At 37.1% G+C, this 12,958-nt stretch overlaps 1 pseudogene; it reads left to right on the top strand.

Moving 5' to 3' along the window:
* Positions 1–5,364: 5,364 nt before the first annotated feature.
* LOC112135145 (small ribosomal subunit protein eS6-like) lies at positions 5,365–6,128 on the top strand (annotated as a pseudogene).
* Positions 6,129–12,958: the final 6,830 nt, after the last annotated feature.

Raw genomic sequence — 12,958 nt, 5'->3', positions numbered from 1 at the left:
AATTATGAAAAGTGTAGCCCAGGCTTGACCCATTCAGTCCCTGACCAGAATAAGGAAATTAGCCACCCCATCCCAGCCTCCTGACATCCATTTGCCCATCAGAGGAAAGAGCGAATCTACCTGTGAAAGATAAGATCAGCTTAAACTCTGCAGTGTTTTAAAGATATTTAAATAGTAATGATTTACTATGGATGTAGAAACAGGACCATGTGATCAATAACCAAGGGGAAAAACAAATGATAAAAACAGATCCACAGATGATTCAAAACAGGCAATTCTTGTTATTTGTGGTAGCTATGCTCTATAAATTGCTAAGAATGCTGAAGTAATGAACAGTGAACTATTGCTACACAGGGAAATATAGGATGTGGTTCTGAAAACCTCTGGTCACAATAGTTTTATCAGCCAAGATTCTGTTGGCATTATATAAGTTTGTTTGACAACATCTTGTAAGATGAGCCAGTGTTATCGGCTTTGACGACCTGCTCTTCCACATAAATCTTCCTGTATAATACTACTTAGCAGGTATTTTAAAAATTTTTCCACAGCCTCATGATCTTCAGAGCCTCCTTTGCCTACATTTAACATTTCTCATGTTATATCACCTTTTCAAATGTGTGAGCCACCATCATTAACTGGGAAGTGTGTAACATTTTCCTGACCCTGAGTGATGTAACAGTAAGTTTATTTGACATTCACCATCATGGTAGTGCTGTACATTATGCTTTGGAAAAATCAGTCATCATCTTAATAATCCACAATTTTAGACACTTTATAATATTTCCCATGGCTTCATTATGCACTATACATGTTACTTTAGCACTTTCCAGAGTGGCTTTACTTACAGACTGGCAAATTTTCTCTTTCTTTTTCTGCATGTATCACATTAATTGATTCATTAACATTGGACTCATGACAAAGAGTACTATAACTCATGCCTGAACAAAGCTTGTCTAGTATACATATTTCCTCTGTAAGGTACATCACAGCCATCTTGCACATTGAAACACCAGACAGTACTTTAGCACTACGCTTGGGAGCCATAAACAGCAAAATTGCCAAATAAAGCACAAAAATGCAAAAATAGACCACAATAAGACACCTGTTTACAATAGCAGAGCTGAAACAATACTGCAGAGTGTAACCTTGTTGAATCTCAGCTGGGAACATGTGCATCAAGAAAATAAAATTTTTCGCCACTCTGCACATTTCCATAAATGACTGTGAAAGTGCCATGAGTATTGATTTGGGGTTTACAAATAAATTTTAGCAAGTAAGCAGATTCACAAATATGGAATCCACAAATAATGAGGATCCACTGTATTCATGTTAACAAAGACTTCAAAATAACTACAATTCATATGTTTAAAAGTATAAAGAAAAAATAGAAAAAAATTAAAGATTTTCATCAGTGAACTCGAAGCTATAAAAAAAAGAATCAAATAAACATCAAATTAAAAACATAATGGATAGATTTAACACAATATTGACCATAGAGAAGATGGGGTTATTTAACTGAAAGAAAGGACAAACTGAATATACTGAGAAATGGAGGCAGGTGGACTAATTTAATAAATAATAAAACAGAGCACAGTATACATGTGAGGGACACCAAAATCAAACTGCTAAAAATGAAAGACAGAGAAACCCTTAAAAGTAGAAAGAGCTAAAAATGCATATTACCTCCAAAGGAGTATTAATAAAGTTGAAAGCTGACTGTATAATGGAAAGTATACATGAGATGATCTTTTTTTTTTTTTTTTTTTTTGAGACACTGTCTCTCTGTGTCGCTGAGGGTGGAGTGCAGTGGCACGATCTCGGCTCACTGCAAGCTCTGCCTCCCGGGTTCGCGCCATTCTCCCACCTCAGCCTCCCGAGTAGCTGGGACTACAGGTGCCCGCCACCACACCCAGCTAATTTTGTTTTTGTATTTTTAGTAGAGACGGGGTTTCACTGTTAGCCAGGATGGTTGCAATCTCCTGACCTCGTGAGCTGCCTGCCTCGGCTTCCCGAAGTGTTGGGATTACAGGCATGAGCCACTGCGCCCAGCCGAGATGATCTTTTAAGTTCTGAACTGAAGAAAATAATTACCCTGATTGCTCCTGCCATTGATTAAGTGTTGCTGTTTTTGAGCATTATATAAATGGAACTGTATTGTACTCTTTTGTGTCTGGCTCCCTTTGTTGAATATTACGTTTTTGACATCCATCTATGTTATTGCATTTAACAGTAGTTCAGTTATTTTCCTCATACAGAGCAAAGATCCATTTAACAAAGGACCACAAATAATTTAGCTGCTTTACCATTTATGCACTGTTTTGTTACTTCCAGTTTGCAGCAAATAATAAAAAATACTGCTATAAACATACTTAAGCATGTCTTTTGGCATCACATTTCTATTGGTTGCAGTCTAGCAGTGGAATTGCTAGATCATGTACAATGCAAGTGCTATAGACTAAATTGACTCCCCTCCCCACAAATTCATGTGTTTAAGTCATAACCTCCCATGTGTCTGTACTGGACATAGGGCCTTTATGGAGAGTAAGGTTAAATGAGGTCATAAGAGGGAAGCCTTCCAATAGAACTGGTGCCCTTATAAAATGAGGAAAAGACACTGGATCTCTCTCTCTCTCTCTTTCTCTCTCAGCAAGAAGGCAGCTGTGCACAAGCCAAGAAGAGAGCCCTCACCAGAGCATGAACATTCTAGCACCTAATCTAAGACTTCTAACCTCCAGAGCAGTGAGAAGGTATATTTCTGTTGTTGAAGCCACCCATCTTATTATGGTAGCCTGAGTTGACTAATACAGTCTGTATTAAGTGATTGTATATATTATTAAACAAGTTTCTGAAATGTTTCAAACCAGCAGTTTACAATGGTTTCAACTGATCCATATCCTTTACAAGAGTTAGTATTATCTATATTTTTCACTGTATCAGTCTTGTTGTTCTGTTGTGGTATTTCATTTTGACTTTAACTCCCCTGATTAATAATGATATTAATCATTATTTTGCAAAGTGCCTTTTCATGTCTTTTTTTTTCATATTGATTTACAGGAGCTCTTTATTTCTTAACAAATGTCTTCTACTCTCTTTATTGTATTTTTCTTTCTTAATCATGAAAATAAGTTCTTTATTGCAATGTAGTTCAATGTATCAATCTTTACTGTTAGTACATTTTGTGTTCTGTTTGAGAAATCTTTGCCTACCCCCAAGATCTCAAAGATCTTATCTTACAGAAGCACTTTTAAAAATCTTTAACATTGATATCTACAACCCATTTGGAAATAATTTTTACATTTGGTATGAGGTAAGACTTAAGATTTTTTTCCATGTGCATATTTATTTAGCCCAGCACTGTTAGTTGGAATGTACACTTATTACTGTTTATTCTATAATAAATTAACCATATGGATATGATTCTGCTTTCTCAATTTTCTATTCTATTCCAACGAGATGGTTTTGTTTTCATATGCCAATAACACGCTGTCTAAATTACTGTAGCCTAATGTCTTGATATCTTATGGTGTAAATCCTCCATAATTTTTGTTCTTTTTCAAGATCACCTCTGATATTTGTAGACTTTTTGTATTTCTATACAAATTTTAGAATTACTTTGTCAATATCCACAAAAAACAAAAACTTTCTAAAATTCTAATTTGGATTGCATTTAATATATATTAATGGTTGACAATTAACATTTTTACATTATCGAATCTTTCATATATGAACATATACCATTTATTTATGTATTCGTTAATTTCTCTCAAGAAAGTTTTTAGATTTGTGTTTATAAGTTTTGTTAGACTTACTCCTAAATATTTGATGCTTTTGATAGTATTGTTATTTTAAATCTTATTTTAAAATCTTTTATTTATTAGTATGTAAAAAATACTGATTTTTTAAAAAATGTTAACCTCATACCTTCCTAATTTGCCAAACTTATTTTAGTGTAAATTCCTTTGGATTTTCTAACTGATCTTCAGTACAATGTTGGATATAAGAGAGTTAACAATTAAACATACTTGTCTCATTTCTGATCATAGAGGCAAAATTTTGATATTTTATCATTAAGTATTATGCTCATTATAGGGTTTTTGTAAATAGTGTTATCAGATATGGGACAGCCTTTATATTCTTGGTTTGCTAAGAATTTTTATTATAAATGGGGTTTGATTTTATAAATGTCTTTGTTGAGATTATTATATTCTTTTTCTCCCGTATTCTGTTAATGTGGTAAATAACATTGATTGGTTATTAAATATAAACAAACTTCACAAATTCTGTCTGCAAACCTTATTCCTAAAATAAAACCAGTCACCTGTCTACCTACCCCTCCCCCGCACACACATGCACACATATACATCACTAGAGTTATTTACTAATTTTTAGTTTAGACTTTTCATTTATGCTCCTGAGATTTTCCTGTAACTTTCTTTTCTGGTCCTGTATGTGTTAGGTTTTGGTATTAAGTTTATGCTGTCCTCATAAAACCAATTTGAAAATGTTTCCTCTTCTTTTTAACTTTCTGCAAGCATTTGCATAAAATTCTTATTTATTCCTTCAAGATTTAAAAGAATTTACTGGAGAAAATGACAGCTGGGCCTAGATATTTCTTTGTGAAAGAGTTCTTTATTGCACATTCAATTCCTTTAAATGATATAAGACCATTCCGAGTCTCTATTTCTTACTGTACCAGGTTTTTACAAATGTGCTTTTAAGAAATTTGTCCCCTATGTCTACATTTCCAAATTTTCAGGAATATAATTCTTCAGTATATTCTCTTGTTATCTTTACAAATCTCTGAATGACCTGTGGCAATCTCCCTTTTTATTTCTGCTATTGATTTTTTTTGAAATTTCTCCTCTTTTCTTCTTGCCTAGACTTGCTAGAGATTTAACAATGTTATTCACCTTTTCAAACATTCAACTTTTGGCTCTTTGAATCTTTTGTGTTTATATTTTCTGTTTCATTAATTTTGTTCTTTATTATTTTTTCCTTCAGTTTCATTTGGGATCTATTGAATGTTCTTTCTGAGAGTGATACTGAGATTTTTCAGCCTTCCATCTTTTATTAATGTATGCATTTAGACCTAAAAATTTCCCCTTAACCACAGTTTTATTAGCATCCTCCAAAATTTTATATCATATTTTCATTTTCATTTAGTTTGAAATATTTTATAATATTACTTGGGATTCTACCTTCAATCCCTGGATTGTTTCAAAATATATTGCTTAATTTCCAAGCAATTGGGGATGCTTTAGCATTCTTTTGTGCTTGATTCCAGCAGAGCCTGAATGAAATTGTTCATTTAAAATATATTGAGCACCTTTTCATGGCACCTCAGAGGTGATCAACTGCTTCAAGATGAAACTGAATATGTCCTTCCCAGCCACTGGCTTCCAGAAACTCATTGAAGTGGATGATTAATGCAAATTTCATACTTTTTATGAGAAGTGTGTGGTAACAGAAGTTGCTGCTAACACTCTGAGTGAAGAATAGAGTGGTTATGTGGTCTGAATCAGTGGTAGGAATGACAAACAAGGTTTCCCCATGCAGTAGTGTGTCTTGACCCATGGCTGTGTCTGCCTGCTACTGAGAAAGGGGCATTCCTGTTATAGACCAAGGAGAACTGGAGAAAAACAGCACAAATCTGTTCGAGGTTGCATTGTGGATGTCAGTCTGAATGTTCTCAACTTGCTTATTGTAAAATTTTAAAAAGGAGAGAATAATGTTCCTGTACTGACTGATACTATGGTACCTCATTACCTGGGGCCCAAAGGAGCTAGCAGAATCCACAATCTTTTTAATCTGCCTAAACAAGATGACATCCTCCAATATGTTGTAAGAAACCTTTTAGACAAAAAGGTAAGAAACCCAGGACCAAAGCACCCAAGAGTCAGCATCTTGTTATTCCACGTGTCCTGCAACACAAACACCAGTGTATTGCTCTGAAGAAACAGAGTATTAAGAAAAATAAAAAAGAGGCTGCAGAATAGGCTAAACTTTTGGCCAAGACAATGAAGGAAGCCAAAGAAAAATGCCAGGAACAGATTGCCAAGAGATGCAGACTGTCCTCTCTGCAAGCTTCTACCCTAAGTCCGAGTGCAGTCAAAAATAAGATTATTTGAGTAATTAGAGGAGATTAGACTCTCAAAAAATATGTATATTGATATTTATGTTTCTGCTTGTAATCAGTTTTGTTCTACATGCACTTAATAGAATGTGTATTCTGCCACTGTTGGCACTGTGTTGTACATATGTCAGTTAGATCAGGTTTTCTTGAATTGTGTTTTTACTGATTTTCTATGTCCTCACTGAGCATTTTGCTCTGCTTGTTCTGTCAGTTACCAAGCTATGTTAATGTGTCTTACTGTGATTGCACATTTGTCTGTCTCTTAGTTTTTTACTTGTAAATTGCTTATCAATTAGTTTTTGTTTTATAATAAAATTTACTTTTTAGGTTTACAGAAAATTGACAGGTAGCACAGATTTCCCATATAAGCCCTCCCTGTCACACACATACAAAGTTGCCTCTGTTTTTAATATCTTGCTTTAGTATAATACATTTTACAGTTAATGAAACAATATTGATTTGTTATCATTACCTAAAGTTCAAAGTTTATATTAAGATGCACTCTTTGTGTTATATAGTTCTCTGTGTTCCCTCAAATGCACAATGTCATGAATACACCATTATTATACAATAATACCCTGAAAATTCCCTATGCTCCACCTATCCCTCCCTCTCCTCCTTCGTTTTACTATCTCTATAGTTTTGCTTTTTCCAGAATGTCATATAGTTAGAATCATATAGTGTGTATCCCTTTCAAACGGACTTCTTTTGCCTAGAAATATGCATTTAAGGTTCTTCCACCTATTTTTGTGGCTTAATAGCTCATTTCTTTTTACTGTCAAATAATATACTATTGTATGGATGAACCACATGTTGTTGATCTATTTACCTACTAAAAGACATCTTGGTTGCTTCCAGTTTTGGGCCATTATAAATAAAACTACTATTCACATTCAGATTTTTGTGTAGACATAATTTTCAACTCTTTTGGGTAAATACCCAGTAGCACAATTATTGGATTATATAGTAAGACTATATTTTGGTTTTTAAGGAAATGGCAAACTATCTTCCAAAATGATTGTATCATTTTTGAATAGGAGCAATGAATGAGAATTCCTGTTTGCTCCACATCGTCACTGGCATTATTTGGTGTTATCAGCCAATCATTGATCCTCTTGGCAGGTGGTTAGAACAAGGCCATGATGCCTTAAACCAATTAGGGGACTCACTTCTTTGAGGCTTATTCTCAGACTTTGTAAGGCTTGGTCAACCTCTGATCCAACCCCACTTCTATAATGTAGCCCTTGAAGGATTCACCCTGAAAATCTTGTGTGTTTTCCAAGATCCCTCATTCTTAGAGGCTCAAACTTCAACGTTTTCTCTCTCCTGTAGTGTTAGACTGATGAAAGTGCCACTTAGCTTTTTCGTCACACTGTGCTCTTTCCTGAAACTTATCATATTCTCTCTTCCTCTCATTCTCTACCTCTTGTTCTGTAACTCCTATTTAAGAAAAGGCAAATGCCTCAAGGGAATAACTGTCACAGGCTCACTTTCCTGCATATCCCTTATCTCTGTAATCCTGGCCCCTAAGTTCTGGTAACCTCAGAATCTCTCTAGTGCTTTTAGATAGACTGTATTTAAAATGTCTATTCAGCAAAGCAGTTGTTTAGAATATATAATTGATTAAAAGAATGTGTAATTCTTTCCTGATGTCTGTATTGTCTGGCAAGAATACAATCTCCCTGAGGGCCAGGACAAACTTGTCTTTAGCCCTACCATCATCTGAGTCATTAGCTCAGTGCTTGGCTCCATAAATTTTAACTGTCTTTTGGAAAGAACAAATAAAGAAAAGAAGAGGAGAGGCAACTTTAAAAGAAACTTCCTCTTATAGAATCAGTAACATAAAAACAAAGATTCTTATCAAAGATTCTTGAAGCTCAATGTGCTTGAGTTGTGTGCGCCAGACTGCCCTGCAATGGGAGTAAACATTTCTGAAACTTAACAGTTCATTTTCCGTTCTCCATCTTCCATACTCCTTTGTCCCAGTGGAAATGGAAATGGAGGCCTCATATTAAAGGCTCCTGGTTTCACTGGGTTCGATGTGGTATTGAGTGAATTGTTAAAAGAAAAATCTAAGGAGAAATCAGTTAGTGGTTTATGTGAAACAACAGTAATATTTGAATTAAAGCTATAAATCAACTATGCAGATAAGCCTGTGCTCAGGGCAGAAATGCAATCAAATGGCCTGCAGAAGGAAACTTAATAAGCCCTGCCTTTCCTTCTGTTACCTTGCAGTAAGTTTCCTGAGATTTGGGTCTTGTGGGGACACTGAGAGAGGGTAGTTCCAGGCATTTCAGTAGCTCTCACAGCAACTGTACTGGCACCTGGCAGCATTCTAACACCTCAGAAAGGGTTGAACAGTTTGCATCTGTGTCTCTGTCAAAAGGCATTAAATATGCATCTGATCAAGATAGATAGTAGTCAGGACTATGAAGTGCCTATGGGGGAAATTTGCTTGAAATTATTACTATATATACATGCTTTCTTTCTGAAATGGCTTTGGGGCTGAAATTCTCAAAAGAGAATTGGCTAAAGAATGGGAGATGGTTCAAAAAAGATTGACTGTTAACAGTTTGGGTGGAAAGTAAGGGGGGCAGCAAGACCAAAATTCAGGGCTCATTACTAAAGATGGGACCCAGCCCCCTGCCCATGGAATTTTTACCACTTGTTGGTGGCCATAGAATCATAGTAGTCAAGTAATCATAAGTCTTTGTTTGCTCAGGATAGTCCCATTTTATTTGTACTGCTCCAGTGTAATTGTTATTAGCACCTCCTTTTGTTCTTAAGAGTGTCCTGGTTAGGATGATAAATTATAGGCCCACCCTACAAAGTAAGGATTTCCAAAATTATTTACTTTTTGAATAAGTCAGACACTCAGACTATTATTTCACAGTCCAGTAGGCCTCACAACTCATAGTCCAGATCTACATCCATTAATGAGAGTAGTAAGTTTCCTCTCTCTAGAACTATTCAGGTAAAGACTAGAAAAGGAGATGAGGTCAAGGAAATCTGGACAAAAAACAAGGGCCTATGTCAATGGTTTTGTGAGATTCCTTCTTTCCCTGAGGTTCAGCAAATCTGAGAAAAAAACTCATAGGGGAAATAGTTTCTCAAGTTTGTACAAGAAGATGGTAGCTGATGAAGAGGCTGAGCCCAAGTTTTCTCACTTTCTTTACTAGAGACTGATTATGATTAGGAGAAAATAAGCCAGACAGGGAAAAATTTAGAGTGGTTCTAGGTACTGCATGTCTAACTCAACTGAAACCTGTACACCCACTCCAGTTTGAACTCTAAGGGCAGTAGAGTTTTTGTTACATGCAAGAATTCATGTGGGAAGGAGGCAGGGAAAGATGGGAGGTGATAGAAGTCTCCACCAATCATGCCCCCTGCAAGGACACCAATTTAACAACTTATCTACACAGAAAAAACACGATCATAAGAACCAAAAATCAGGCAAGCCCTCATAGTATCTGGTTTTAACATTGTATCACTGAAAGAGACACTGAAGAGATAGAAAACAACAGTCTTGAATTGCTGACGCCACCCCTCCCCCACCTCTGGCCGCAGCAATGTGGTGCAGAGTGTCCCTGGGTGCTGGAGGAGGGTGAACACAGAAATTATGAAGCAATAAACTCCATGCTGTTCTGCTACAGCAGAAAGAAACACCAGACCAAACTCAGCTGATGCCAGCCCATGGCAGGAGCATTTAAACCGGCCCTACCCAGAGGGGAATCACCAACCCCAGTGGTCAGAACTTGACTTCCCACAAACCTTACCACTGAGGAACAGAGTACTCTGTGTCTCTAAATAAACTTGAAAGGCAGTCTAGGCCATAAGGACTACAACTCTTAGGTGAGCTCTAGTGCTCAACTAGGCCCAGAGACTAACTGGGTGGTGGGGCATCCAAATACTGAGATATCAGCTGGGGCAGCCAAAGGAGTGTTAACAACACACCTCCCCTACTCCCAGGCTGCACAGTTCATGACTCCAAAAGAGACTACTTCCTTTTGCTTGAGGAGAGGAAAGGGAAGACTGGGGGGGACTTTGTCTTGCATCTTGGATACCAGCTCAGCCATAGCAGGATATGGTCCTGGTCAAAGTTGTGAGGACCCATTCAAGGCCCTAGCTCCTGGACAACATTTCTAAACATACCCTGGGCCAAAAGGGAACCCACTGCCTTGAGGGAGGGACCCAGTCCTGGCAGCATTCATCACCTGCTAACTGAAGAGCCCTTGGGCCTTGAATAAGCAGCAGCAATACCCAGGTACTGTGTCAAAGGCCTTGAGTGAGCCTCTGAGACTTGCTGGCCACAGATGAGACTCAGCACATTCCAAGCTGTAGTGGTTATGGGACAAAACTCTTTCTGCTTGAGAAATGCAGAGGAGAAAGTCTTGAGCCTTAGGTACCAGCACAGCACAGGAGTTAAAGCATCAAATGGGGTCATGGGGTCTCTAATTCCAAGACTTGACTCTTGAACAGCATTTCTGGACCTGCCCTGCACCAGAGGTGATCCCACTGCTCTGAAGGGTGAGTCCCAGGCCAGGCAATACTCACCACAACTGACTTAAGAGCCCTTGGGCCTTAAGGGAACATCAGCAATAGTCTGGCAGTACTCCTCATGGCCTGGGGTCTCGGTGGCTGTGGGTTGAGGCTCTTCTGGCTTTAGAAAGGGAAGGGTGGAGTAAGAAGGACTACATATTGTGGTTTGAGTGCTAGCTCAGCTGCAGTACAGTAGAACACCAGGTAGACTTCTAGGGTTTTTGACTCCCAGATGGCACCCCTGGACTCACATGGGGCCTGGGGGACCTTGCCACCCTGAAGGGAAGGACCTACACCCAGCTGGCTTTGCCATCAGCTGATTGTAGAGCCCCAGGGCCTTGAGCAAACATAGGCAGTAGCCAGGAAGTGGTTACAGCAAGCATTAGCCGAGACTCACTGCTGTGCTGGCTTCAGGTCTGATCCAGTGTAGGGGTGCTTGTGTCACTTAAACTCCAGCTTTAGGTGGCTCAGAACATAGAGAAAGAGAGAGACTCTGTTTGGGAGAAAGTAAAGGAAGAGAACAAGAGTGTCTGCCTGGTAATCAAGAGAATTATCTTGGGTCTTGTCCAAGACTGTCAGTGTGGTACTACTAATGAGTCTGCAAGAATCACGTTATTAGGCTTGGGGTGCCCCCTAAAGCACATACATCTTAGATCACAACACCTAAGTCCTTTCAAATATCTAAAATGTCTTGCACAAGAACGATGGGTAAAAATAAGCCCAGACAGTGAAGACTGCAATAAATACCCAACTCTTCAATGCCCAGAAACTGAAGAACATTTGCCAGCATCAATATCATCCAGGAAAACATTACCTCACCAAATGAACTAAGTAGATCACAAGGGACCAATCTTGGAGAAACAAAGATATGAGACCTTTTAGATAGAGAATTCAAAATAGCTGTTTTGAGAAAACTCAAAATCAAGATAACACAGATAAAAAATTCAGAATTCTATCAAATAAATTTAACAAAGGGATTGAAATTATTAACAAGAATCAAGCAGAAATTCTGGAGCTGAAAAATACATTTGGCATACTGAAAAATATGTCAGAGTCCTTTAATAGCAGAATTGATCAAGCAGAAGAAATAATTATAATGAGCTTGAAGACAGGCTATTTGAAAATACACAGAGGAGACAAAAAAATAATAAAAAACAATGAAGTATGCCTACAGGATCTAGAAAATAGCCTCAAAGGCCAAATCTAAGAGTTATTGGCCTTAAAGTTATTGAAAGTTTATTCAAAGGGTTAATAACAGAGAACTTCCCAAATCTATAGAAAGATATCAATATCCAAGTACAAGAAGGTTATAGAACACTAAGCAGAGTTAGCCCAAAGAAGACTATTTTAAGGCATTTAATAATAAAACTCCCAAAGGTCAAGGGTAAAGAACTGATCCTAAAAGCATCAAGAGGAAAGAAAAACAAATAACATGCAATGGAACTTTGATACATCTGGCAACAGACTTTTCAGTGGAAACCTTACAAGCCAGGAGAGAGTGTAATGACATATTTACAGTGCTAAAGGAAAAAAAAAACTTTAGAATAGTATATCTGGTTAAAATATCCTTTGAACATCAAGGAGAAATAAAGACTTTCCTAAACAAAAGCTGAGGGATTTCATCAACACCAGACCTGTCCTACAAAAAATGCTAAAGAGAGTATTTCAATCAGAAAGAAAAGGACATTAATGAGCAATAAGTACTCACCAGTAGGAACAAAACTCACTGGTAATAGTAAGTACACAGAAAAACACAGTATTATAACACTTTAACTCTGGTATGTAAAGTACTCTTAACCCAAGTAAAAAGACTAAACAATGAACCAATCAAAAATAATAACTCTAACAACTTTTCAAGACATAGCCAGTACAATAAGATATAAATAGAAACAACAAAAAGTTTAAAAGTTGGGGGATAAAGTTAGGGCATGGATTTTTTTTAATTCATTTCAATGTTTATACAAAGTGTTACATTGCTGTCAGGTTAAAATCATGGGTTATAAGAGTATTTGCAAGCCCATGGTAAACTCAAACAAAAACATACAACGAATACACAAAATTCAAAAGCAAGAAGCTAAATCATATCAGAGAACATCACCTTCACTAAAGGAAGGCAAGAAGGAAAGAAAGAAGAAAGAGGAGACCATAAAACAAAAACAACCATAAAACAACAAAATAGTAGGAGTAAGCCTTTCCTTATCAATAATAACAATAAATGTAAATGGACTAAGCTCTCCAATCAAAACACATAGAGTGGCTGAATGGATGAAAAAACAAGACCCATTG

The sequence above is a fragment of the Pongo abelii genome, chromosome 8, assembly GCF_028885655.2.
Source record: "Pongo abelii isolate AG06213 chromosome 8, NHGRI_mPonAbe1-v2.0_pri, whole genome shotgun sequence".
Taxonomy (NCBI): domain Eukaryota; kingdom Metazoa; phylum Chordata; class Mammalia; order Primates; family Hominidae; genus Pongo; species Pongo abelii.
This window is presented reverse-complemented; position numbering and strand designations above follow the sequence as displayed.